This window comes from Schistocerca nitens, chromosome 3 (genome assembly GCF_023898315.1).
Source record: "Schistocerca nitens isolate TAMUIC-IGC-003100 chromosome 3, iqSchNite1.1, whole genome shotgun sequence".
Classification (NCBI taxonomy): Eukaryota; Metazoa; Arthropoda; class Insecta; order Orthoptera; family Acrididae; genus Schistocerca; species Schistocerca nitens.
Window position 1 is genome coordinate 561,011,945 of NC_064616.1, and position 26,283 is coordinate 561,038,227.

At 44.3% G+C, this 26,283-nt stretch overlaps 1 protein-coding gene and 1 non-coding gene across 2 annotated transcripts in view; both read left to right on the plus strand.

Annotated features, from left to right (window-relative positions):
• LOC126249656 (calcyphosin-like protein) overlaps window positions 1-26,283 on the plus strand; it is a 357,664-nt gene that overhangs the window by 46,725 nt on the left and 284,656 nt on the right. The window lies entirely within an intron of this gene.
• On the plus strand, window positions 24,644-24,717 carry Trnat-cgu (transfer RNA threonine (anticodon CGU)). Its single transcript has one exon. It is a non-coding gene; the product is annotated as a tRNA-Thr (tRNA).

Genomic DNA, 26,283 nt, shown 5'->3' on the forward strand with positions numbered 1-26,283 from the left:
TTGTCTGAGCTTGTTCTGTTACCACACCGTCTGATAGAACTCATTATCTAGATTTCTAGAAAACTAACTTGCTGCAATATTGTAAAGAATTTGCTGGGGTACAAGAATGGACACCCTTAGGGTAGAGAAGTCCCTCCTCACGCCCGCTATAGAAAAATTCTGATTTCAGAGTGTGAAAAATACTATTCCCATTAATTAAAGAGAGTAGCATTTGTCATGCTAGATCAGGAAAGAGAAAGGAATTATTAGTAAAATATTAATTAACTGCAGAGCGTCGGTGGATAGGTCCTGGAACTAGCCTTGCTTATAAACCAAGCAATGCTCACTTAGTACTTGGGACAAACCTGGCTGAAGCCAGATGTTAATAGCAAATATTGTAAATTTCGTCTGGATTATATACTGCAAAGGTAAGTCGAACGCCGTTGGCGAAAGCGTGTTTATAGCCGTAAAAGTATGATAATATTTAGTGAGGTTAGTACAGATTCCGAACGCTAAATAATTTTGGGTGGAGGTAAGTGTTTAAGATTCATCAATGATGGACGTAGGATGCTTTTATAGAACGTCTGCCTCATAAGCTGTAGTGGCGGAACATTTGAGGGGAAAGTTGGAAAATATTTCGCGTAAATTTGCTGGTCATGTTGCAGTGTTAGGTGGAGATTTCAACTTACCACCTATATACTATGAGGCTCAAGTGATTAAGGCGGGTTGTGGAAACAGGCAAGCGTCTGAATGTTTTGTAAACCCCTTATCCGAAAATTACTTTGAGCATCTAAACAGAGAACCGACTCGTGTAGACTAGATGTTAGATCTCCTGGTCACCAACAATGTCGATCTTTCGACTCAGTGTTGAACAAGGCTCGGTGACAGTACCATCGTTACATTATCACTGAATACGGTTCTAAAAAGGAATATGAAGAAAGATAAGAACACATATCTAATTAGCAAGAGCGACAAGAAACAGATTTGAGTACCTGATCGGTAAACATGGAAATTTCATCTCCAGCGCTGACAATGTTGAGCCTCAATGAACAACGTTCAAGAGTATTTTACAACACGCTATAGACGATTGTGTGCCGAACAAAGTTGTGAGGTATGCGAAAGACACGCCTTGTTTCGACAGCCACATTAGAATGCCGCTACAGAAGCAGAGAACTTCGTTGCAACTTTAAACGTAGCTAATGCCTCACATACAAACGAAGACTCAGTGAAGCCAAAAGTAGATCAAGGTGAGCCATGCGTGAAGCGTTCAAGGAAATTAAAAGTAAATTTCTATTTACCGACTTGACAGAAAATTCAAAGAAGTTTTCCTTTTATCTAAAAGCAGTAAACGGGTCAAGCCACGCAACCAGACACTTTCTGACCACAGTGACAGCGAGACTGAGGATAACACAGAAAAGGCCGAAATACTAAATGTCTTTTTCCAAACCTGTGTCACTGAGGATGATCGTACTGTAGTTTCTCCTTCAAATCGTCACACGAACGTCAAAATGACACATATCGAAATAAGTGACCATGGGATAGAAAAGCAACTAAAGTCGCTCAACAGAGGAAAGGCCAGTGGTCTTGGCGGGATACCAGTATGATTCTACACAGAACATGCGAAAGAGCTTGCTCCTCTTCTGGTCGCAGTGTACCGTTGGTCGCTAGAGTGGCAAGTGTTCCTAGTGATTGGAAAAAATGAGCAGGTTTTATCTTTAAGATGAGTTTTCGAATACACACACTTAACTATATCTTTGACTTTGTGTGTTGCAGAATTTTTGAACATGTTTTACGCTCTCGTATTGTAACACTTCTGGAAATCGAAAATCTCCTCTGAAGGAATCGAAATGTATTCCGAAAATAAGGATCGTATGTAACACAGCTCTCTCTGTTCGTCCACGAGTCCCAGAAAGCAGTAGATATTGGCGCTCAGGATGCATCCGCGTTCTTTGTCTTCCGGAAGGCGTTCCATACAGTTTCGAACTGCCGCCTAATGTACGAAATATGAGCGTACGGAATATCAGACAAGCTGAGTGACTGGATTATGGATTTTTTAGTCGGCTGAACACAGCATGTCATTCTCAACGGAGAGAAATCTTTAGCTGTAAAAGTAACATTTTACGTACCCCAAGGGTTTGTTATAGGACCATTATGTTTCACAATATACATAAATGACCTAGTGAATAATGTCGGAAGTTCCAAGAGGCTTTTAGCTGATAATGCTGTTGTATATAAATAAGTCGCAGCGCTAAAAAACTGTAACAAAATGGAGAAATACGTACAGAGGATTGTCACTTGGTGTAGTATAAATAGTTGGTTCTTAACAAAAACAAATGTAACTGATACGGTCGTTCAATAAGTAATGCCCCACATTTTTTAAAAGAGCTGTTAATATACATAGACAAACGTCCTTGTTGGTGCTTAACGTTGGATGTTTCTTCTGTGCGCCGGTGAAGTTTCGAACCGTTCTGGCAGATGGCAGAGCCGTAGTACAGCGTTAAAATGGCGTCTACATACGATTACGTTACAAGCAGCGTGCTGTTATTTAATTCTGGTGTTCAGAAAAATAAATCGTGGTGAACGTCCATAAACGTTTGTGCGCAGTGTATGGCGATGCTGCAGTTGATAGGAGTGCAGTTGGGCGATGGGTGAAGAAAGTTACAGCCTCAGGAAATGCAGAAACAGAGCTCCATGATCACCCACGCTCGGGACGTCCTGTCACAGCCTCCAGATATGCTGAATCGTGGGGATGTCATTATTCGTGCCGACCGGCGCATCACAACTCGACAATTGGCTCTACACTCGTCGGTCAGCATTGGAAGCGCATCTACAATGATCGAGAACTCTGATATTCAAAGAGATGCTCACGATGGGTTCCACGCATGCTCACAGCAGACCAAAAGATTCAAAGAAAGACCATTTCATCTTTGTTGGAGCGTTTTGAGACCGACCGAGAGGCGTTTCTGTCACGGATCGTTACAGCTGACGAAAGCTGGGTGCACCACTTTGCGCCAGAAACAAAAAGGCAGTCCATGGTGCGACATCATCATCATTCACCACAAAAGAAATTCGAGACAAACCCCTCTGCCAGAAAGGTCATGGTGACAGTCTTCTGGGCTTGTGAATGCTTCATTCTCGTGGATATCATACCAAGAGGGTCAAATATCAATTCAGAGGCATACGTGAAGACTCTGAATAAACTTAAGAACCATTTCTGACGTTTTCGATAGGACAGGAATCCAGCAGAAATCTTGCTCCAACACGATGATGCACGCCCACACACATGTCTGAGAACCCGGAAACACATCGCCAAATTGGGGTGGACATCATTGCCTCATCCACCCTACAGTCCAGACCTGTCACCCTCGGATTTCCATCTCTTTGGGGCGCTTAAAGATTCTCTACGGTGAACACAGTTTGAAGATGACGAGAGTGTCAGTCATGCAGTGAAAACATGGCTACACCTACAGGACAAGAGCTTTTACCAGCAGGGAATACATGATCTTCCACAACGTTGGCTTACGGCCATAGAACGTGGAAGAGACTACGTAAAAAAACAGGACATGGACAAGAGATATTGATGTAAACTGTCACGAAATTCTGACTCTTAACAATAAATATGTTCTGAGAAAAATGTGGGGCATTACTTATTGAACGACCCTCGTATTTCGCACAAATCAGCAGGATTCATTCTTGTATGATTACATTACTGCAGAACAATCACTGGAAGCGGTCACATCCTTAAAATATGTATGAGTATGCGTACCACGAAATTTAAAACGGAACGATCACATAAAAAAACGTAGTAAGGCAGATGACAGACTGAGGCTAACTTCAAGAACCCTCAAGAAATGTAGTTGACTCACAAAGGAAGTAGCATACAAAAACCTCGTTCGACCAGTAGTTGAATATTTGCTCGTCAGTCTGAGATCCAACCCTGATATTATTGATAGAGAAAAAGGAGAAGATTCAAAAATGAGCATCGCTTTCTTTACAGGCTCTTTCTTTACAGGCTCATTCAGTAAGCTTGGAAATGTCACTGAGATGCTCAGCCAGTTGCAGAGGCAAACGCTGCAAGAGAGGCGTTCTGCGTCAGGGTGTAGTTTACTGTTGAAATTCCGAGAACTTGTGTTTTTAGAAGAGTCAGTCAGTGTAGTGCTCCCTCCTGCGATTGTTTCGTGAAAAGACGATGGAAGTAGAACTAGAGAAATTCGACTCGCATGGGCGCTTACCAACAATCGTTCTTCCAGCGAAACATTCGCGACTGGAACAGTAAAAGGGGGACTTTAGAACGGTACACGAACTACCCTCAGTCACACACCGTAAGGTGGCTTGAGTACACGTGTATACATGCAGATGTAGATTATGTTCTTCCAGCGTCACGGGCCCCTGCACAATGTTGTCAGGTGTGACACATCGCCTAAACCTAACATTCTCTGGAAGATGGATCGGCGGAAATTGTCACGTTACTTCGCTACCCGTGAGCCGGACTTTACCCTTTCAGATTGTCGTCTGTGGGGAGGCTGAAAGGCAAATTCTACAAAGAAAAAGTAAACACAGGAGACGAACTGATCGTTCGGATAATACACTCCTGGAAATGGAAAAAAGAACACATTGACACCGGTGTGTCAGACCCACCATACTTGCTCCGGACACTGCGAGAGGGCTGTACAAGCAATGATCACACGCACGGCACAGCGGACACACCAGGAACCGCGGTGTTGGCCGTCGAATGGCGCTAGCTGCGCAGCATTTGTGCACCGCCGCCGTCAGTGTCAGCCAGTTTGCCGTGGCATACGGAGCTCCATCGCAGTCTTTAACACTGGTAGCATGCCGCGACAGCGTGGACGTGAACCGTATGTGCAGTTGACGGACTTTGAGCGAGGGAGTATAGTGGGCATGCGGGAGGCCGGGTGGACGTACCGCCGAATTGCTCAACACGTGGGGCGTGAGGTCTCCACAGTACATCAATGTTGTCGCCAGTGGTCGGCGGAAGGTGCACGTGCCCGTCGACCTGGGACCGGACCGCAGCGACGCACAGATGCACGCCAAGACCGTAGGATCCTACGCAGTGCCGTAGGGGACCGCACCGCCACTTCCCAGCAAATTAGGGACACTGTTGCTCCTGGGGTATCGGCGAGGACCATTCGCAACCGTCTCCATGAAGCTGGGCTACGGTCCCGCACACCGTTAGGCCGTCTTCCGCTCACGCCCCAACATCGTGCAGCCCGCCTCCAGTGGTGTCGCGACAGGCGTGAATGGAGGGACGAATGGAGACGTGTCGTCTTCAGCGATGAGAGTCGCTTCTGCCTTGGTGCCAATGATGGTCGTATGCGTGTTTGGCGCCGTGCAGGTGAGCGCCACAATCAGGACTGCATACGACCGAGGCACACAGGGCCAACACCCGGCATCATGGTGTGGGGAGCGATCTCCTACACTGGCCGTACACCACTGGTGATCGTCGAGGGGACACTGAATAGTGCACGGTACATCCAAACCGTCATCGAACCCATCGTTCTACCATTCCTAGACCGGCAAGGGAACTTGCTGTTCCAACAGGACAATGCACGTCCGCATGTATCCCATGCCACCCAACGTGCTCTAGAAGGTGTAAGTCAACTACCCTGGCCAGCAAGATCTCCGGATCTGTCCCCCATTGAGCATGTTTGGGACTGGATGAAGCGTCGTCTCACGCGGTCTGCACGTCCAGCGCGAACGCTGGTCCAACTGAGGCGCCAGGTGGAAATGGCATGGCAAGCCGTTCCACAGGACTACATCCAGCATCTCTACGATCGTCTCCATGGGAGAATAGCAGCCTGCATTGCTGCGAAAGGTGGATATACACTGTACTAGTGCCGACATTGTGCATGCTCTGTTGCCTGTGTCTATGTGCCTGTGGTTCTGTCAGTGTGATCATGTGATGTATGTGACCCCAGGAATGTGTTAATAAAGTTTCCCCTTCCTGGGACAATGAATTCACGGTGTTCTTATTTCAATTTCCAGGAGTGTACATATTGCTCCCTCCGTAAAAGATCGCCGAGACGACCTCGGAAGAGGTCTTGTCTAGAGTATTCGAAAGTGTATCGAAGTTGGAGGTGCAATGCATGAAAATAAACTTTTAAATTAATCGATTGGCGATGCTTAACACCTTCTGCCAGGATTCGTTTGGGTTACATTCTAACAGCTGTGTCTCTGTAACCAATAAAACTGGGGTACCCATTATATGGATGTTTTATTCGATTTAGTCTAACCTACCGCCTCATAAAATATTCACTATCCATTCTGAAATTCTGTATATTCTTCGGTATGATAACACAGGTTTAATCAGTGTCTTGTTTCTCAAGCGCTGCTAGCAAAGATTTTGAATCTGATCCAAAAACTTTCAGTTTATGACTCCCAATCAATGTGGTGATACATAACATACGCACTGCTCCGTTCAATAATTTTATTCACCACCTGTAAATGTGCTACGCGGCTGCTGAAAGTTTTCTTGAAAATGCTGTAAATTACGTACAGGCCGCTGATAGCTGTATTGTTCCTTTTAAGTATACCGTATTCTTTCTAGTGAAATAGAGTAATTCAGGATCTGTTAAAGTTGTGGGGATCTGGCTTCATCCGCTAACGTTGCGAAAGTAATGTTACAAGTTCCGGTTTTATTTCTATACCTCCAGCTTCTACCGTAATTATTGAAACACAATTGTTTCTAGGCGCCTTCACTTCCTTCACATCTAAAGTGGCATTGTGTAACTTATATGGTATCGCTTCCGAATAGCCTGACCAGACGTCGAATAGGCTGATCAGATGTCCCGGTTTTTCCGGGAAAGTCCCAGTCTTCACATAAATGTCCTGCTGTCCCGACGGAATCATTCCCGGTTTTTGATCGAGAAACAAAATACGTTCAATAATATTTTTCATTTAATTAAAGCTCTATCAAATTCTGAAGGCGGCAGGGGTAAAATACAGGGAGCGAAAGGCTATTTACAATTTGTACAGAAACCAGGTGGCAGTTATAAGAGTCGGGGGACGTGAAAGGCAAGCAGTGGTTGGGAAGGGAGTGAGACAGGGTTGTAGCCTCTCCCCGATGTTGTTCAATCTGTATATTGAGCAAGCAGTAAAGGAAACAAAAGAAAAATTCGGAGTAGGTATTAAAATTCATGGAGAAGAAGTAAAAACTTTGAGGTTCGCCGATGACATTGTAATTCTGTCAGAGACAGCAAAGGACTTGGAAGAGCAGCTGAACGGAATGGACAGTGTCTTGAAAGGAGGATATAAGATGAACATCAACAAAATCAAAACGAGGATAATGAAATGTAGTCAAATTAAGTCGGTTGATGCTGCGGGAATTAGATCAGGAAATGAGACACTTAAAGTAATAAAGCAGTTTTGCTATTTGGGGAGCAAAATAACTGATGATGGTCGAAGTAGAGAGGATATAAAATGTAGACTGGCAATGGCAAGGAAAGCGTTTCTGAAGAAGGGTCCCGGTTTTTTCTCTCTGAAATCTGGTCAGCTTATTCCGGAGTACCATTATCTTCAACATGAATGATCTGGATTTGTCATTTATTTCATGAATTACAAAAACATTAAAAGAAATTTTGGAATTCTTGTACAGTTGTCTCTATTTTGTCAGTTACTTTGCAGGCTGCCGTCTTAAGAGATGAAATGTTGAGTGTACCGAACATGAAATTCTGTTTTATCTCCTTCATATTGCATGATGCAAAACGTGGGGTAGCTACACATGTTACGAATGACTTGGACAGTTCAGTCAGATTTCCACCATCACATTCATCATATTTCTTTTCAGACTCTGTACAAACCCAGAGCATTGTCCAGTTATACACATTGTTCCGAGACGCCGCTGGAATTTCAAAAAAGCCGATTGGGAGACATTCGGTAAACACGTGTAAGATAATATGAGATGAATTAAACATTTTTCAAAGAACTATGGGAAGTTGTGTGGCTTAATTAAAGCGACGTCCAAGAGAAACGTTCCATGAGGAGTCCGAAAAGATTTTATACGAGGATTGAATGTAGAGAAGAACAGACTGGCTGCTGAATTTATGGAAAAGCACTCACATGTAACAGCTTCGGGTCTCTTGAAATCGTTGAATCATGCCAGCAAAGATAAATTGGAGAAAACTGCCCAGAGCATGAATTTCAGTCACTCTAGCTGGGAAGGAAGGTGTCTCATTCTTATACTAGTCTCTATGTCAGATCCCTTAATCGGGCAGGTAGGTTAGAAAATTTAAAAAGGGAAATGGATAGGTTAAAGTTAGATATAGTGGGAATTAGTGAAGTTCGGTGGCAGGAGGAACAAGACTTTTGGTCAGGTGATTACAGGGTTATAAATACAAAATCAAATAGGGGTAATGCAGGAGTAGGTTTAATAATGAATAAAAAAATAGGAATGCGGGTTAGCTACTACATACAGCATAGTGAACGCATTATTGTGGCCAAGATAGACACAAAGCCCATGCCTACTACAGTAGTACAAGTTTATATGCCAACTAGCTCTGCAGATGATGAAGAAATTGATGAAATGTATGACGAGATAAAAGAAATTATTCAGGTAGTGAGGGGAGACGAAAATTTAATAGTCATGGGTGACTGGAATTCGTCAGTAGGAAAAGGGAGAGAAGGAAACATAGTAGGTGAATATGGATTGGGGGGAAGAAATGAAAGAGGAAGCCACCTTGTAGAATTTTGCACAGAGCATAACTTAATCATAGCTAACACTTGGTTCAAGAATCATAAAAGAAGGTTGTATACCTGGAAGAATCCTGGAGATACTAATAGGTATCAGATAGATTATATAATGGTAAGACAGAGATTTAGGAACCAGGTTTTAAATTGTAAGACATTTCCAGGGGCAGATGTGGATTCTGACCACAATCTATTGGTTATGAACTGCAGATTGAAACTGAAGAAACTGCAAAAATGTGGGAATTTAAGGAGATGGGACCTGGATAAACTGAAAGAACCAGAGGTTGTAGAGAGTTTCAGGGAGAGCATAAGGGAACAATTGACACGAATGGGGGAAAGAAATACAGTAGAAGAAGAATGGGTAGCTCTGAGGGATGAAGTAGTGAAGGCAGCAGAGGATCAAGTAGGTAAAAAGACGAGGGCTAATAGAAATCCTTGGGTAACAGAAGAAATATTGAATTTAATTGATGAAAGGAGAAAATATAAAAATGCAGTAAATGAAGCAGGCAAAAAAGAATACAAACGTCTCAAAAATGAGATCGACAGGAAGTGCAAAATGGCTAAGCAGGGATGGCTAGAGGACAAATGTAAGGATGTAGAGGCTTGTCTCACTAGGGGTAAGATAGATACTGCCTACAGGAAAATTAAAGAGACCTTTGGAGAGAAGAGAACCACTTGTATGAATATCAAGAGCTCAGATGGCAACCCAGTTCTAAGCAAAGAAGGGAAGGCAGAAAGGTGGAAGTAGTATATAGAGGGTATATACAAGGGCGATGTACTTGAGGACAATATAATGGAAATGGAAGAGGATGTAGATGAAGATGAAATGGGAGATATGATACTGCGTGAAGAGTTTGATAGAGCACTGAAAGACCTGAGTCGAAACAAGGCCCCGGGAGTAGACAACATTCCATTAGAACTACTGATGGCCTTGGGAGAGCCAGTCATGACAAAACTCTACCATCTGGTGAGCAAGATGTATGAGACAGGCGAAATACCCACAGACTTCAAGAAGAATATAATAATTCCAATCCCAAAGAAAGCAGGTGTTGACAGATGTGAAAATTACCGAACTATCAGTTTAATAAGTCACAGCTGCAAAATACTAACGCGAATTCTTTGCAGACGAATGGAAAAACTGGTAGAAGCGGACCTCGGGGAAGATCAGTTTGGATTCCGTAGAAATGTTGGAACACGTGAGGCAATACTAACCTTACGACTTATCTTAGAAGAAAGATTAAGAAAAGGCAAACCTACGTTTCTAGCATTTGTAGACTTAGAGAAAGCTTTTGACAACGTTAACTGGAATACTCTCTTTCAAATTCTGAAGGTGGCAGGGGTAAAATACAGGGAGCGAAAGGCTATTTACAACTTGTACAGAAAGCAGATGGCAGTTATAAGAGTCGAGGGGTATGAAAGGGAAGCAGTGGTTGGGAAAGGAGTGAGACAGGGTTGTAGCCTCTCCCCGATGTTATTCAATCTGTATATTGAGCAAGCAGTAAAGGAAACAAAAGAAAAATTCGGAGTAGGTATTAAAATTCATGGAGAAGAAGTAAAAACTTTGAGGTTCGCCGATGACATTGTAATTCTGTCAGAGACAGCAAAGGACTTGGAAGAGCAGTTGAACGGAATGGACAGTGTCTTGAAAGGAGGATATAAGATGAACATCAACAAAAGCAAAACGAGGATAATGGAATGTAGTCAAATTAAATCGGGTGATGCTGAGGGGATTAGATTAGGAAATGAGACACTTAAAGTAGTAAAGGAGTTTTGCTATTTGGGGAGCAAAATAACTGATGATGGTCGAAGTAGAGAGGATATAAAATGTAGACTGGCAATGGCAAGGAAATCGTTTCTGAAGAAGAGAAATTTGTTAACATCGAGAATAAATTTAAGTGTCAGGAAGTCGTTTTTGAAAGTATTTGTATGGAGTGTAGCCATGTATGGAAGTGAAACATGGACGATAACCAGTTTGGACAAGAAGAGAATAGAAGCTTTCGAAATGTGGTGCTACAGAAGAATGCTGAAGATAAGGTGGGTAGATCACGTAACTAATGAGGAGGTATTGAATAGGATTGGGGAGAAGAGAAGTTTGTGGCACAACTTGACTAGAAGAAGGGATCAGTTGGTAGGACATGTTTTGAGGCATCAAGGGATCACAAATTTAGCATTGGAGGGCAGCGTGGAGGGTAAAAGTCGTAGAGGGAGACCAAGAGATGAATACACTAAGCAGATTCAGAAGGATGTAGGTTGCAGTAGGTACTGGGAGATGAAGAAGCTTGCACAGGATAGAGTAGCGTGGAGAGCTGCATCAAACCAGTCTCAGGACTGAAGACCACAACAACAACAACAACAACAACATGTAAAACCAACGAGGAAGTGTGCAAAAATTCAGCGAAAGGATCAAAACTTAACTGCGTAAGACGAAAAGTACAGCTCAGAGACATTATTTGTATTCTCAACCATTTACATCTTCAGAAGTGCTGATCTCCAAACTGGAACGACTGCAGGCTTCTATGGGATATTCCCAGAGCTATTCAAATTCTGGGGATCTGCTACTAAACGCTGGCATGCTTCCTTTTACAGATGCATATCAGAATGAAATATACTACCACCAGTCCTCAAGAAGACTAAAATTGTAAAATTGACGAATGATTTTGACCATCTGCAAAGCTATAGGCGAATTGCATTGCCCTGTCGTATACAAATTACTCGTAAAGTTGTTCCCTAAACAGAATAGCTTCGACAACTGAAATGCTAACGCTATCTGAACAAGATGGATTCCGCCCCAGTCATGACTACAATTACTAAGATCTCTTCTTAATCACGGTTTTGCAAAACTTGCTTTGAGAATAAAGAAAAATTTTGCTGTCTCCCTATATCTAACCGGAGCATGTGACGCAGTGTGAGCAGAGGGATTTCTAATGAGAGTAAACAAGGTATTTCCCGGCATAAAGATCTCCTTATTGGAGAATATACTGAAAACCCGCCTGTTCCAAGATTACTTAGAACACATGCAGCGTAGTCCCACAAACTGAAGAACGGGTTGTCTCGCGGTTGAGCTCTCTCCCCTACACTGTGCAGTCTCTGTAGCTACGACCTGTCAGAAACACTGTGTCTCGCTGATTTACGTACACAGAAGATATCTGTTTAATGACACAACGAATCAGTTTCTTAGAGGTAGAAGAAATAGTGACGGAGAACCTGAGCGAATTATATTATATAAGGAGCTGGAAAATAAAACATAACTTGCTGAAGGCAGAAGTTGCAGCATTCCATCTGAGTAACAAATATGCAAACTAATGCCACAGGTGTAGAGCTGCAATTATTTATTGCAAAATCTGACTAGAACTTGTAGGAGAGGTAAAGTAAGCCGGCCGCGGTGGTCTCGCGGTTCTAGGCGCGCAGTCCGGAACCGCGCGACCGCTACGGTCGCAGGTTCGAATCCTGCCTCGGGCATGGATGTGTGTGGTGTCCTTAGGTTAGTTAAGTTTAAGTAGTTCTAAGTTCTAGGGGACTGATGACCACAGCTGTTAAGTCCCATAGTGCTCAGAGCCTTTTGAACTATTTTTTAGAGGTAAAGTAAACACTTTGACAACAACAGTAGTGGCATTAGTCTTAGTGACTTGCAGTGTTACGCAACATAATCCACCTCACGTAACACGACAGCAAGCTCTTGCTCAGTTTTTTCCGAGAATACAGAAGAATCGGCATTTTTCCATAGATGATATAATTTAGCAAGTTTCTCCAGCCCGAGTGAAATCTCGCTCTCAAACCTGTGAGTGCCTAGAAATCTAAGAAGTCATCTTCACCCCAGAAAGCCTCTTGGTGAATCGGAAAAGCCAACCATAAAAATCCAGGGCTTTAGTTTTCCTAGCAACAGCTGGCTCGAACTGAATCGAATCACATGAGGGTCAGAGCGAACAGCTGCTACTCTCGGCAGCTAGGGGTGGCGATACTCGTCAGGCTGTGCCTCCGGCAGACCACAGACGCTATTACACATCGTTCAGGACTGCCTCACACGTGCTTTCGCCGGATCCTTGGCAAAAGTTCATCAGATTGGCTCTAAAGCTACTGAGTAATATGAAAACATGGATTCAAATTCAAATGGCTCTGAGCACTATAGGACTCAACATCTGAGGTCATCAGTCCCCTAGGACTTAGAACTACTTAAACCTAACTAACCTAAGGACATCACACACATTCATGCCCGAGGCAGGATTCGAACCTGCGACCGTAGCGGTCGCGCGGTTCCAGACTGAAGCGCCTAGAACCGCTCGGCCACACCGGCCGGCTGAAAACATGGACATTCATATTTGATTCCCCTGTTGTTTATTTAACCGTTTGTTTATAATATATTTGTTTCTAATTGTTAATAATTGTTCAAGAGCGTCTACGCTAAATAAACTGCATCTTCCCACATCCTCTCGAAGACAATTCCGAATAGTTTAGTTTAATTCAGCATGTTCTATCGTATTCCTGGTATCATTTGCTTGAAAATGTCGCTTTCTATTTAATTGTTGCCTCCTTGCATTCAAAAGTTTCATTTTATTTTGGACCTGCAACGTCTTTTGGTGTTTGCATAAGTACGTTTTTAAGCAATGCCCTTTTGGTCTACCTCTGCATAGCCCTCATTTTCTAAGTTTCTGAAAATGTTACTTAATATGATCTGGGATACCTCATTATTCTTAAATATATTTACATAATCTATATTTATGGTTTCCCGTAAAATGAATCTGTTACCTTCTGTGTTCAACCTGGATCTTAGTAGCTCATAAACGGCTTAAAGATAACCCCGGAACGGCATAAGTGTAGTTAACAAAAAAGGGGACGAGGAGTCTGTGTGACAGATAAATTAATTTGTTCAAAAATTGTATTTACATAACGATTCTTCGCCAATCGTCTTCCTTAGTTACTCTCCCAGGTTACTGCAATTTCTTCGATGTGAGGTCAATAATGCTATTACCTCCTTTTCACTGCTGTGCTAGATTTCGTAAAAAAAAAAAAAAATTGTAACATGCCTCTACGAACGGAAATTCTATCGTGTATCCAGTTTTGCTCATTTATCTTATATTTTTCATATTGAAAATGTTATAGTTACCCTTAAAAGTAGTATGCATTCCCTATCTTTGGTAGACTCGCTCCAACTCGCTGCACTCTATCAATTGATGTCGCTGAAAATTAGTAAGACGTCTTTTTTGTGCCACCTTCATCGCGCCAATTACACGGTCACTACGTAGCGAAACTTCCTTCACTGCAAAATACAAACGTGTGTCGCAGATCGGATCTAGCTAGTGGCATTACCTGAAATACACTCCTGGAAATGGAAAAAAGAACACATTGACACCGGTGTGTCAGACCCACCATACTTGCTCCGGACACTGCGAGAGGGCTGTACAAGCAATGATCACACGCACGGCACAGCGGACACACCAGGAACCGCGGTGTTGGCCGTCGAATGGCGCTAGCTGCGCAGCATTTGTGCACCGCCGCCGTCAGTGTCAGCCAGTTTGCCGTGGCATACGGAGCTCCATCGCAGTCTTTAACACTGGTAGCATGCCGCGACAGCGTGGACGTGAACCGTATGTGCAGTTGACGGACTTTGAGCGAGGGCGTATAGTGGGCATGCGGGAGGCCGGGTGGACGTACCGCCGAATTGCTCAACACGTGGGGCGTGAGGTCTCCACAGTACATCGATGTTGTCGCCAGTGGTCGGCGGAAGGTGCACGTGCCCGTCGACCTGGGACCGGACCGCAGCGACGCACGGATGCACGCCAAGACCGTAGGATCCTACGCAGTGCCGTAGGGGACCGCACCGCCACTTCCCAGCAAATTAGGGACACTGTTGCTCCTGGGGTATCGGCGAGGACCATTCGCAACCGTCTCCATGAAGCTGGGCTACGGTCCCGCACACCGTTAGGCCGTCTTCCGCTCACGCCCCAACATCGTGCAGCCCGCCTCCAGTGGTGTCGCGACAGGCGTGAATGGAGGGACGAATGGAGACGTGTCGTCTTCAGCGATGAGAGTCGCTTCTGCCTTGGTGCCAATGATGGTCGTATGCGTGTTTGGCGCCGTGCAGGTGAGCGCCACAATCAGGACTGCATACGACCGAGGCACACAGGGCCAACACCCGGCATCATGGTGTGGGGAGCGATCTCCTACACTGGCCGTACACCACTGGTGATCGTCGAGGGGACACTGAATAGTGCACAGTACATCCAAACCGTTATCGAACCCATCGTTCTACCATTCCTAGACCGGCAAGGGAACTTGCTGTTCCAACAGGACAATGCACGTCCGCATGTATCCCGTGCCACCCAACGTGCTCTAGAAGGTGTAAGTCAACTACCCTGGCCAGCAAGATCTCCGGATCTGTCCCCCATTGAGCATGTTTGGGACTGGATGAAGCGTCGTCTCACGCGGTCTGCACGTCCAGCACGAACGCTGGTCCAACTGAGGCGCCAGGTGGAAATGGCATGGCAAGCCGTTCCACAGGACTACATCCAGCATCTCTACGATCGTCTCCATGGGAGAATAGCAGCCTGCATTGCTGCGAAAGGTGGATATACACTGTACTAGTGCCGACATTGTGCATGCTCTGTTGCCTGTGTCTATGTGCCTGTGGTTCTGTCAGTGTGATCATGTGATGTATGTGACCCCAGGAATGTGTCAATAAAGTTTCCCCTTCCTGGGACAATGAATTCACGGTGTTCTTATTTCAATTTCCAGGAGTGTAGATGGTGTATTTCAGAACGCAGATATTACAATTAGTTTTTATATCATACGCAAATAATTACTCTTCACGATAAACAAAACTCTTGCAGCAATTCACATCGATCATCAGATTAACCATTCGCTGAGCTACTTGAAACTCTACTTCTACCGAAAACATGTAAATACACCGCTTTTGCCAGCTTCGAAGGAAGATTCACATTCAAAGAAAATTACAAATGTAGCGTCTGTAGAATATAATAATACAGAATAAATTTAATACATTCTGGACAAAGGAATTTTGTATCACTTTTTTAGTCAGTGACTTATGATTAATACTCTTCTATCTTTATCGAAGAGTTGTCCTTTGCTATTAAATGAAAAAAAGCACACTTTAAGGTCTATTTCCCGACAAAGCATCAGACATTTAAAGCAGTATTCTAATTGCAATTTATGATTATTTTACGACTTATTTCCTGACACTTTATGACAATGCCAGCAACCATGTAGGCATCAATGTGTTACTTCGGCAGTACGTCCTCGGTCAGAACACTTTCCCAGCGAAAATCCGTTTCCCTTCGTTAGAACTGCTACATTTCCTGGAAGTGATTAAAAACCAATCGGCGGAGCGCATCGATTCATTTCAGGCTAAGCGCCCTACCGTTTCGGCAGAAACGTCGAGCAAGAGTTCCCCTTCCACTGAAAACAGAATTCGGTACCATCTATTACAGTACGGACTCGCATTTTATCCAGCAGTATTAACACAGAGATCGTAGGTTATGCATATACACTCCATAATTGATGGTCGGTCAGTCGATGGACAATGTAATTTCTTCTGGCCTGCACTTTGACTGAAGACAATTTACGTCGAATCATTCTATTTCTGTTATTTTTATCCGTATGCAGTTAAGAGTGTTATCCACCAGTGAAGATATTAGTCTAATAAAAATAGATGAAACGACGGCACACGCGCATACCATCACAGAAAACTTCAACTTGAAGAACGACACGTTTCTTTTTGGATTTGCAAAGAACAGAAGATTTGTTCGAGGACAGTTCTGATACTCACTTAGAGGCTTTATAAAAAATTATGCAGTGATTTTGAAAGCAAACACTGATGGCTTGTATAGTGGGAAATGTGCTTTACATACGAAAACATATGTCCACACACTGCACGGGCTAATATGAAACAAAGCAGTTCTTCGGATGGCAGATGTGGAACATTCCCCCTTCAATTCGTGTGTTGGAAAAAGTCCTTAGTCAACAAAACCAACTCATTTGTCCCTGATACGCATTTTATTTTTTTTATTTCTTTGCTCACTACTAGTTTCTAGGTCACAGCCCTAATCTCAAGAGCTCATTTTCGTCTAGATCACTCAAAGTATAGGTAAGAAAGAAATTAAAAATGAAAAAAAAAAGTCGCTGAGGACCTGGTATTTTCAGGAAGAATTGTTTATCAGCTACGAACCTACACACAAAATAATGGAGAAGTTCATGAGGAAGCCAGCTGAGTTCCCCGTTGTAGCGGAAACTGACTTGGTCGTGTAACAAGGTACAGCCACGCCCAGAGTAACGCATATTATTGAAAAATCAATGGCAAATGGTTCAAATAGCTCTGAGCACTATGGGACTCAACTGCTGAGGTCATTAGTCCCCTAGAACTTAGAACTAGTTAAACCTAACTAACCTAAGGACATCACAAACATCCATGCCCGAGGCAGGATTCGAACCTGCGACCGTAGCGGTCTTGCGGTTCCAGACTGCAGCGCCTTTAACCGCACGGCCACTTCGGCCGGCTTTGAAAAATCACTGGAGGTATGTACAGTGATCAGACATAACATCCCCGTGGACGTGTGCAACGATTTTCTTTTAACGTCGAGGCGAAGAAACGAGTGGAATGGCTGACCAAATGAGACGAACTAACGTGTTAGTAAAATTTTGAAGTTGGGAGAATCGACAGGGTGCGAATCACAAATTACGGAATAGGAGACGCATTGCATAGACTAGTGGAATTTCAATAGCTACCTGAGCAAAGAAAAGGCGAACTACTTATAGTAAGAATTCTGTTGGCGATATGGATACACGCACTGTTAGTTGAATTGGTTCGGGTGTAGTGCAGAACGTGCTTGCACGCAGCCGGACAAATGCTGGGGCCGGCCGGAGCTACCCACGTTTTATGATAGTAAGGAAAAATATAAAAGTTCAAATGCAGGAAATGCCTGAAGGAGAAATTAAAGAATCATCTACATCCCCTCCTACATGATTATTTTGCAATTCACAATTAAATGGCTGGCAAATGGTTCATCGAACCACCTTCAAGTTATTTCTCCACCGTTCCACTTTCGAAGAGCACTCGGGAAAAAAGAACTCTTAAATCTTTCCTGTCAACTCTGATTTCTCTTATTTTATTATAATAATCGTTCGTCCCTATGTAGGTGGGGGACAACAAAATATTTTTACACTCTGAGGAGAAAGTTGGTGATTGAAATTTCATGAGAAGATCCTGTCGCAACGTCAAACGCCTTTGTTTTAACGATTGCCACCCCAATTCTTGTATCATATCTGTGGCACTCACTGCTCTATATCGTGATAATACAAAATTAGCTGCACTCCTCTGAACTTTTTCGAAGTCCTCCGTCGATTCTATATGATGGAGATCCCACGCCGCACAGTAATACTCCACAAGAGGGAGGATAATCTTAACGTAAACAGTCTCTTTAGTAGACATGTTGGATTTTCCAAGTGTTCTGTCAGTAAATCGCAGTCTTTGGTTTATTTTCCCCACAACATTATCTATGTGATCGTTGCAATGTAAGTTATTCGTAATTGTAAATCCCTAAGCATTTAGGTGAATTTACAGCCTTTAGATTTGTGTGTTTTATTCTGTAACCGAAATTTTTAGTACTCATGTGGATAACTTCACACATACCGTTATTTAAAACCAGTTGCCTCTCTTTGTACCATACAGATATCTTGTCTAAATCGTTCAGCAATTTGTTTTACTCATCTATTATTTTATATCTACAAAGAATCTAAGAGGGCAGCTCAGAATTTCTCCTAAATTGCTTATGTAGATCAGGAACAGCAGAGGGTCTATAACACTTCCTTGGAGAACGCCAGATATTAATTCAATTTTTTTTTCGATGACTTTCCGTCAGTTACTAAGAGCTGTGACCTCTCTTACAGCCGGCCGGTGTGGCCGAGCGGTTCTAGGCACTTCAGCCTGGAACCGCGTGACCGCTACGGTCGCAGGTTCGAATCCTGTCTAGGGCATGTATGTGTGTGATGTCGTTAGGTTAGTTAGGTTTAAGTAGTTCTACGTTCTAGGGGACTGATGACCTGAGATGTTAAGTCCCACAGTGCTCAGAGCCATTTGAACCATTTTGACCCTCTCTTACAGGAAATCACGAATCCTGTCGCACAACTGAGACGATATTCCATAGGCACGCCATTTGATTAGGAGTCCCTTGTGAGGGACGGTGCCTTAAGCCTTTTGGAATTGTAAAAATATGGAACCAATTTGACATCTCCTGTCAATAGCACTCATTACTTCGTGAGAAAAAAGTGCTAGTTGTGTTTTCGAAGCACGATATTATCTGAAACCGTGCTGACTATGTGTCAACAGATCATTTTCCTTCATGTAATTCATAAAGTTTGAACACAGTGTATGTTGCAAAATCCTACTGAAAATCGACGTTGGAGACATGAGTCTGTAATTCAACGTGTAATTACTCCTATTTTTTTCTTGGGTATTGGTGTGACTTGCGCAATTCTCCAGTTTTTAGGTACAGATCTTTCGACGAACGAGCGTTTCTACATAGTCGCTAAATGTGGAGCTATTGTATCACCATACTCTGAAAGGAGCCTAACCTAGTATACAATCTGGACCCGAGGCTTTGCCTTTATTAAGTGATATAACCTGCTTCGCTACACCGATACCTACTTCTAAGTTACTTGTATTGGCAGTTCTTGATTCGAATTCAGGGATATATACATTGTTTTCTTTGGTGAACGAATTTCGGAAAACTGTGTTTACTAACTCTGCTTTAGTGGCACTGTTATCCGTAACATCACCATTGTTATCACGCAGTAAATGTATTGATTGTAGCTTTCCGCTGTTGTATTTTGTATTCGACTATAAATCTTTGGATTTTCTGCCCGATTTCGAGGCATAGTTTCGCTGTAGGAACTATTAAAAGCATTTCGCATTGAAGTTCGCGCTAAACCATATCACAATATATACGTATTTTGTCCTTTTAGTTAGGAAAATAACCTATTTCCTACGGATGTGAATTGATGATTTTGTAACGCTACCTGTATCCATTACGCAAGTAAAGGATTTTTATCTATTTCTGCAAACTCATACTTACATTCATAAGTCAACGGAATTACAGGCACCTACCTGATGTGGTGGCACGTACTCCTCGATACATGGCAATCGTTGGGGTGACGTGCAGATGCCTGACCGTTCAACCATCAGCCAGAAATCACGAAAATTAGTTTAAGCTGGATTTAAGGATTACACAACTCGCTCGATGGCGTTCCGGACCTCTTTAATAGTACTGAGGTCAGGTGACTTGCAGAGGGACTGGGGGTGTTGTCAAACTATCACACTCATGTCCATGGAGTGTTTACCCATTTCTCTCTCTTTATTTCTCTCTCTGCCTCTCTCTTTGCTAGCCGTTATTTCGTCGCACAAGGACCACCGTTTTCATGATTTCACAATTTTTTTTTTAACTTTGAGTTCAATGCCCTTCCTGCCCCACATTTGTCAGTGGGCGCCATCTGCTTCTGAATCATGTAGACTTTATTCTGCATGTTAACGTATTTTAACTGTTTGTGCATTGTACACACATCAAAAAAGTTTTGCATCACCTCCGTTCCGAGAGCTCCGAAGCCTGTACAGAAAATTGGAATAGAGATCAACATAAACATCATTTCCGCCATTTTATTGCTAATGAAAACCACACATTGCATATTGTACAACCATACAGCGAAATCTTCACAGGTGGTGGTCCAGATTGCTGTACACACCGGTACCTCTAATACCTAGTAGCACGTCCTCTTGCACTGATGCATGCCTGTGTTCGTCGTGGCATACTATCCACAAGTTCATCAAGGCACTGTTGGTCCAGATTGTTCCAGTCCTCAACGGCGATTCGGAGTAGCTCCCTCAGAGTGGTTGGTGGGTCACGTCGTCCATAAACAGCCCTTCCCAATCTATCCCAGGCATGTTCGATAGGGTTCATGTCTGGAGAATATGCTGGCCACTCTAGTCGAGAGATGTCGTTATCCTGAAGGAAGTCATTCACAAGATGTGCACGATGGGGGCGCGAATTGTCGTCCATGGAAACGAATGCCTCCCCAATATGCTGCCGATATGGTTGCTCTATCGGTCGGAGGATGGCATTCACGTATGGTACAGCCGTAACGGCGCCTTCCATGACTACCAGAGGCGTACGTCAGCCCCACATAATGCCACCCCAAAACAGCAGGGAACCTCCACCTTGCTGCACTCGCTGGACAGTGTGTCTAATGCGTTCAGCCTGACCGGGTTGCCTCCGAACACGTCTCCGACTATTGTCTGGTTGAAGGCATATGCGACACTCATCGGTGAAGAGAACGTGATGCCAATCCTGAGCGGTCCATTCGGCAGTTGTTGGGCCCATCTGTACCACGCTGCATGGTGTCGAGGTTCCAAAGATGGACCTCGCCATGGACGCCGGGAGTGAAGTTGCTCATCATGCAGCCTAGTGCGCACAGTTTGAGTCGTAACACGACGACCTGTGGCTGCACCAAAATCATGATTCAACATGGTGACGCTGGCAGGGTTCCTCCGAGCCATAATCCGTAGGTAGCGGTCATCTATTGCAGTAGTAACCCTTGGGCGGCCTGAGCGAGGCATGTCATAGACAGTTACTGTCTCTCTGTATCTCCTCCATGTCCGAACAACATCTCTTTGGTTCACTCCGAGACGCCTGGACACTTCCCTTGTTGAGAGCCCTTCCTGGCATAAAGTACCAATGCGGATGCGATCGAACCGCGGTATTGACCGTCTAGGCATGGTCGACTACAGACAACACGAGCCGTGTACCTCTTTCCTGGTGGAATGACTGGAACTGATCGGCTGTCGGACCCCCTCCGTCTAATAGGCGATACTCATGCGTGGTTGTTAATATCTTTGGGTGGGTTTAGTAACATCTCTGAACGGTCAAAGGGGCTGTGTCTGTGATACAATATCCACAAATGGCTCTGAGCACTATGGGACTTAACTGCTGAGGTCATCAGTCCCCTAGAACTTAGAACTACTTAAACCTAACTAACCTAAGGACATGACACACATCCATGCCCGAGGCAGGATTCGAACCTGCGACCGTAGCGGTCGCGCGGTTCCAGACTGAAGCGCCTAGAACCGCTCGGCCACACTGGCCGGCTACAATATCCACACTCAACGACTACCTTCGGGAGAGCTGGGAACTGGAGTGATGCAAAACTTTTTTTGATGTGTGTATTTTCTGAGGCTAAGACTGGGGACGAGCCCAGAAAAAATGTAGACTGGCAATGGCAAGGAAATCGTTTCTGAAGAAGAGAAATTTGTTAACATCGGGTATAGATTTAAGTGTCAGGAAGTCGTTTCTGAAAGTATTTGTATGGAGTGTAGCCATGTATGGAAGTGAAACATGGACGATAACTAGTTTGGACAAGAAGAGAATAGAAGCTTTCGAAATGTGGTGCTACAGAAGAATGCTGAAGATAAGGTGGGTAGATCACGTAACTAATGAGGAGGTATTGAATAGGATTGGGGAGAAGAGAAGTTTGTGGCACAACTTGAGTAGAAGAAGGGATCGGTTGGTAGGACATGTTTTGAGGCATCAATGGATCACAAATTTAGCATTGGAGGGCAGTGTGGAGGGTAAAAATCGTAGAGGGAGACCAAGAGATGAATACACTAAGCAGATTCAGAAGGATGTAGGCTGCAGTAGATACTGGGAGATGAAGAAGATTGCACAGGATAGAGTAGCATGGAGAGCTGCATCAAACCAGTCTCAGGACTGAAGACCACAACAACAACAAACTTGTGCCCTGCTATCAGTGTGTACCAACATGGCGAGTGTCCAATAGGGGTACCCCTGCCCCTGTTTTGCAGACGTCGTCGCACTGCTGGTGTGGGTAATTATCTTGTTAAAAACATACCCACTTCCTGATTCGAGATAGGTTGCGTGGCTGTAGGATCCTGCACGATCGAACGAACAATGTGGCTCTCCTCTGAAGCACTAGGGTAGCAGGGCCACTGAGATGCTGCATACAGTTGAGTTGACTCTCCTGAGCCTATTGATTCCATATTCAGAAGACAGTTGTGGCATCCTGACTAGCTGGGGCACCAGTGCCACAGAACAATAAACCCTAGTCTCGATAAGACACTATTCGGCCACCTTCGGATTCCAGTGAGTATTAAGAGATGTTCTCTTTCTTACATGATGCATAACATGATTTTCTCACTAACAGACAAGATTGAAATGCAATTCTTTAACAAGAAACCCACTACCTAATCTTCCCTTCTACACTGAAATCCAAAGAGACTGGTACACCTGCCTAATATCGTGTAGGGCCCTCGCGATCACGCGGAACTGCGGCAACACGACGTTGCATGGACTCGGCTAATGTCTGAAGTAGTAGTGAAGGGAAGTGACACCATGAATCCTGCAGGGCTGTCCATAACTCCGTAAGAGTACGAGGGTGTGGAGATCTCTTCTGAACAGCTCGTTGCAAGGCATCCCAGATATGCACAATAATGTTCATGTCTGGGCAGTTTGGTGGCCAGCAGAAGTGCTTAAATTGAGAAGAGTGTTCCTGGACACTCTGTAGCAATTCTAGACGTATGGGGTGTCGCATAGTCCTGCTCGAATTGCCCAAGTCCGTCGGAATGTACAATGGACATGAATGAATGCAGATGATCAGACAGGATGCTTACATAAGTATCACCTGTCGTATCTAGAGGTATCAGGGGTCTCATATCACTCCAATTGCACACGCTCCACACCATTACACAGCCTCCAAAAGCTTGAACAGTCCCTTGCTGACATGCAGGGTCCATGGATTCATGAGGTTGTCTCCATACCCGTACACGTCCATCCGCTCGATACAATTTCGAATGAAACTCGACCGATCAGGCAACATGTTTCCAGTCATGAACAGTCCAATGTGGATGTTGACGGGCCCAGGTGAAGCGTAAAGCTTTGTGTCGTGCATTCATCAAGGGTATACGAGTGGGTCTTCGGTTCTGAAAGCCCATATCGATGACGTTTCTTTGAATGGCTCACACACTGACACTTGTTGACAGACCAGCAATGAAATCTGCAGCAATTTGCGGAATGATTGTGAACGATTCTCTTCAGTCGTCGTTTGTCCCGTTCTTGCAGGATCTCTTTCCGGCCGCAGCAGTGTCGGAGATTTGCCATTTTACAGGATTCGTGATATTCGCGGTACACTCAAGAAATGGTCGTACGGGAAAATCACTACCTCGGAGATTCTGTGTTCCATCAATCGTGCGCCGCCTATAACACCGGGTTCAAAATCACTTAAATCTTGATAACCAGCCATTGTAGCAGCAGTTACCAATCTAATAACTACGCCATACATTTTTCGTCTTATTATCTCCGACCGCAGTACCATCTTCTGGCTGTTTTCGTATCTCTGTATTTGAATACGCATGCCAATACCAGTTTCTTTGGTGCTTCAGTGTATACAGAATTAGCAGACGTTACTCCAGTGATCATTGTGCTGTTGCACTGAAATGGTTATCATGTGTACACCCAAATATACGCGACAATTCATACTAATTTGACTAATTTTGTACGATATCTTCATGGTGTTGCACTTTTAATGGTCAGCATCTTATTAAAATGTTTCAGCTCCCCGTGAGACCCACGTTCCCAACTTAATGTCCTCACACTACATTCGTAGTGCCCCTGCCCATTACACTCATTACTCGTGGCAGACAATCCTACCGAGTCCCGTAACAGTTCGGGCAATACGAGTGCATCCGCACAGAAGGAGAAGGTCAATGGCCGATTAGTCTTAACTATATGAAGATGGTATCTGTTCTTTCGGACATGTCCGAAAGAACAGATACCATCGGTGACCATGCAGCGCTCTAGAATGAAATGATAATTAAATCAGGACCCTATGAATATGGGTCTCACGTGGAGCGTGCAAGCGGTAAGTCCCTGAAGTCGCACTATCCTCTGTGTCTTTGGTGGCTCAGATGGATAGAGCGTCTGCCACGTAAGCAGGAGATCCCGGGTTCGAGTCCCGGTCGGAGCACACATTTTCAACTGTCCCCATTGATGTATATCAACGCCTATCGGCAGCGTAGGGTCTTGATTGAATCATCATTTCATTCTAGAGCTCTGCATGGTCACCGATGGTATCTCTTCTTTCGAACATGTCCGAAAGAACAGATACCATCTTCATATACCATCAAGTACTGGTCTGCCTTCCACTGCCTTAGTGGCACCCATTCCACCCCACATTATTCCCTTCTTCACGACGACCACCACTTTCCTGACAACCTCAGTAAGCTAGCCATTTTGCTGTCCACCTCTCTTAGGTCTTCTCCATTCCCAAAAATCCTCACTTTGATTACTCCCTCTACCCCACAGTCCTTGAATGCTCCAATACATCTGTCCCGCCATTCGCCTCCAGTTTCCAGTACTTGGATCAGTTATCCCCTCTGACATAAACACTCCCATTACTGCACACAACATCAAACTCATACTCAACTTCAAACGCAACACCATACCAGGTCACGACAGTGTTACCTACTGCCATCTTAAGGAATCCCCCCCCCCTCCCGTCCTTCCTGACTGTCCTTCCTGCCCTGTGTAATGTCCTCCTCTCCACCATCTTTTACCCTGATCTGTCGAAGACTCCCCACATCCTGCTGTTCCCTAAACCCAACAAACCCCCCTCTGACATCTCCCTATCTTCCCATCTGCCTCACCTCCACATTCAGTAAGGTCTTCGAGTCCATCCTCTACCACCATATTCATCACCAACTTAATCAGCAACATCTCCTTCGACTTACCTAGTGTGGCTTCTGGCCCTCCTTCTCAACCTTACCAATCTTATTTCCCTTGAACTTAGCTCTCATCACTCCGCTATCTTTGTTTCCCTCGATCTTCAGAATACCTATGACCTCATCTGGCATCCTGGGCACCTCTTTAAACTCCAGATCTACACTCTTCCCATCAATTTCGTCCATATCGTTGCTTCCTTCCTCTCCTGTTGTCCCTCTTATGTCACTATCCACAATACCAACTCCCATACTTTCTATCCCACTGCTGGTGTGCCCCAAGGCTCTGTCCTTTCCCCTCTCCTCTATCTCCTGTATACTGCAGATATGCCCAAAACCTCCCCTGCCCGTTCACCACCTCCAATTTGGTGATAACACCACCTTCCTGGCCCTTTAATCTACCCTTTGAGGTCCCAACATACCCTTTAAACCGATCTTGACCTGATCACCTCCTGGTGCAACCAATGGTTCCTTCACATCAATCCTTCCAAGACACAAGCAATCATCATAGGTCACACCATCTGCTCTTTCTGGTTCCATAATTTTTAACTCACCATTTATGGTGGTCATATCTACCTCACTCCTACCCTGAAATAACTTGGCCTCACCCTTGACTGTCACCTCACCTGGACTCCTCATCTGTCTATGATAAAACGCAAAGCCCAAAATAGACTCTGCCACCTGAAATTCCTGTCCAGCCAGGCATGGGGACTGCATCCTTCCACCAACCTTCACACCTGCAAATCCTTGATCCATCCCATACTTTGTTATGCTAGCATCACCTGGATTTCTGCACCACCCAGATTCTATAAAGC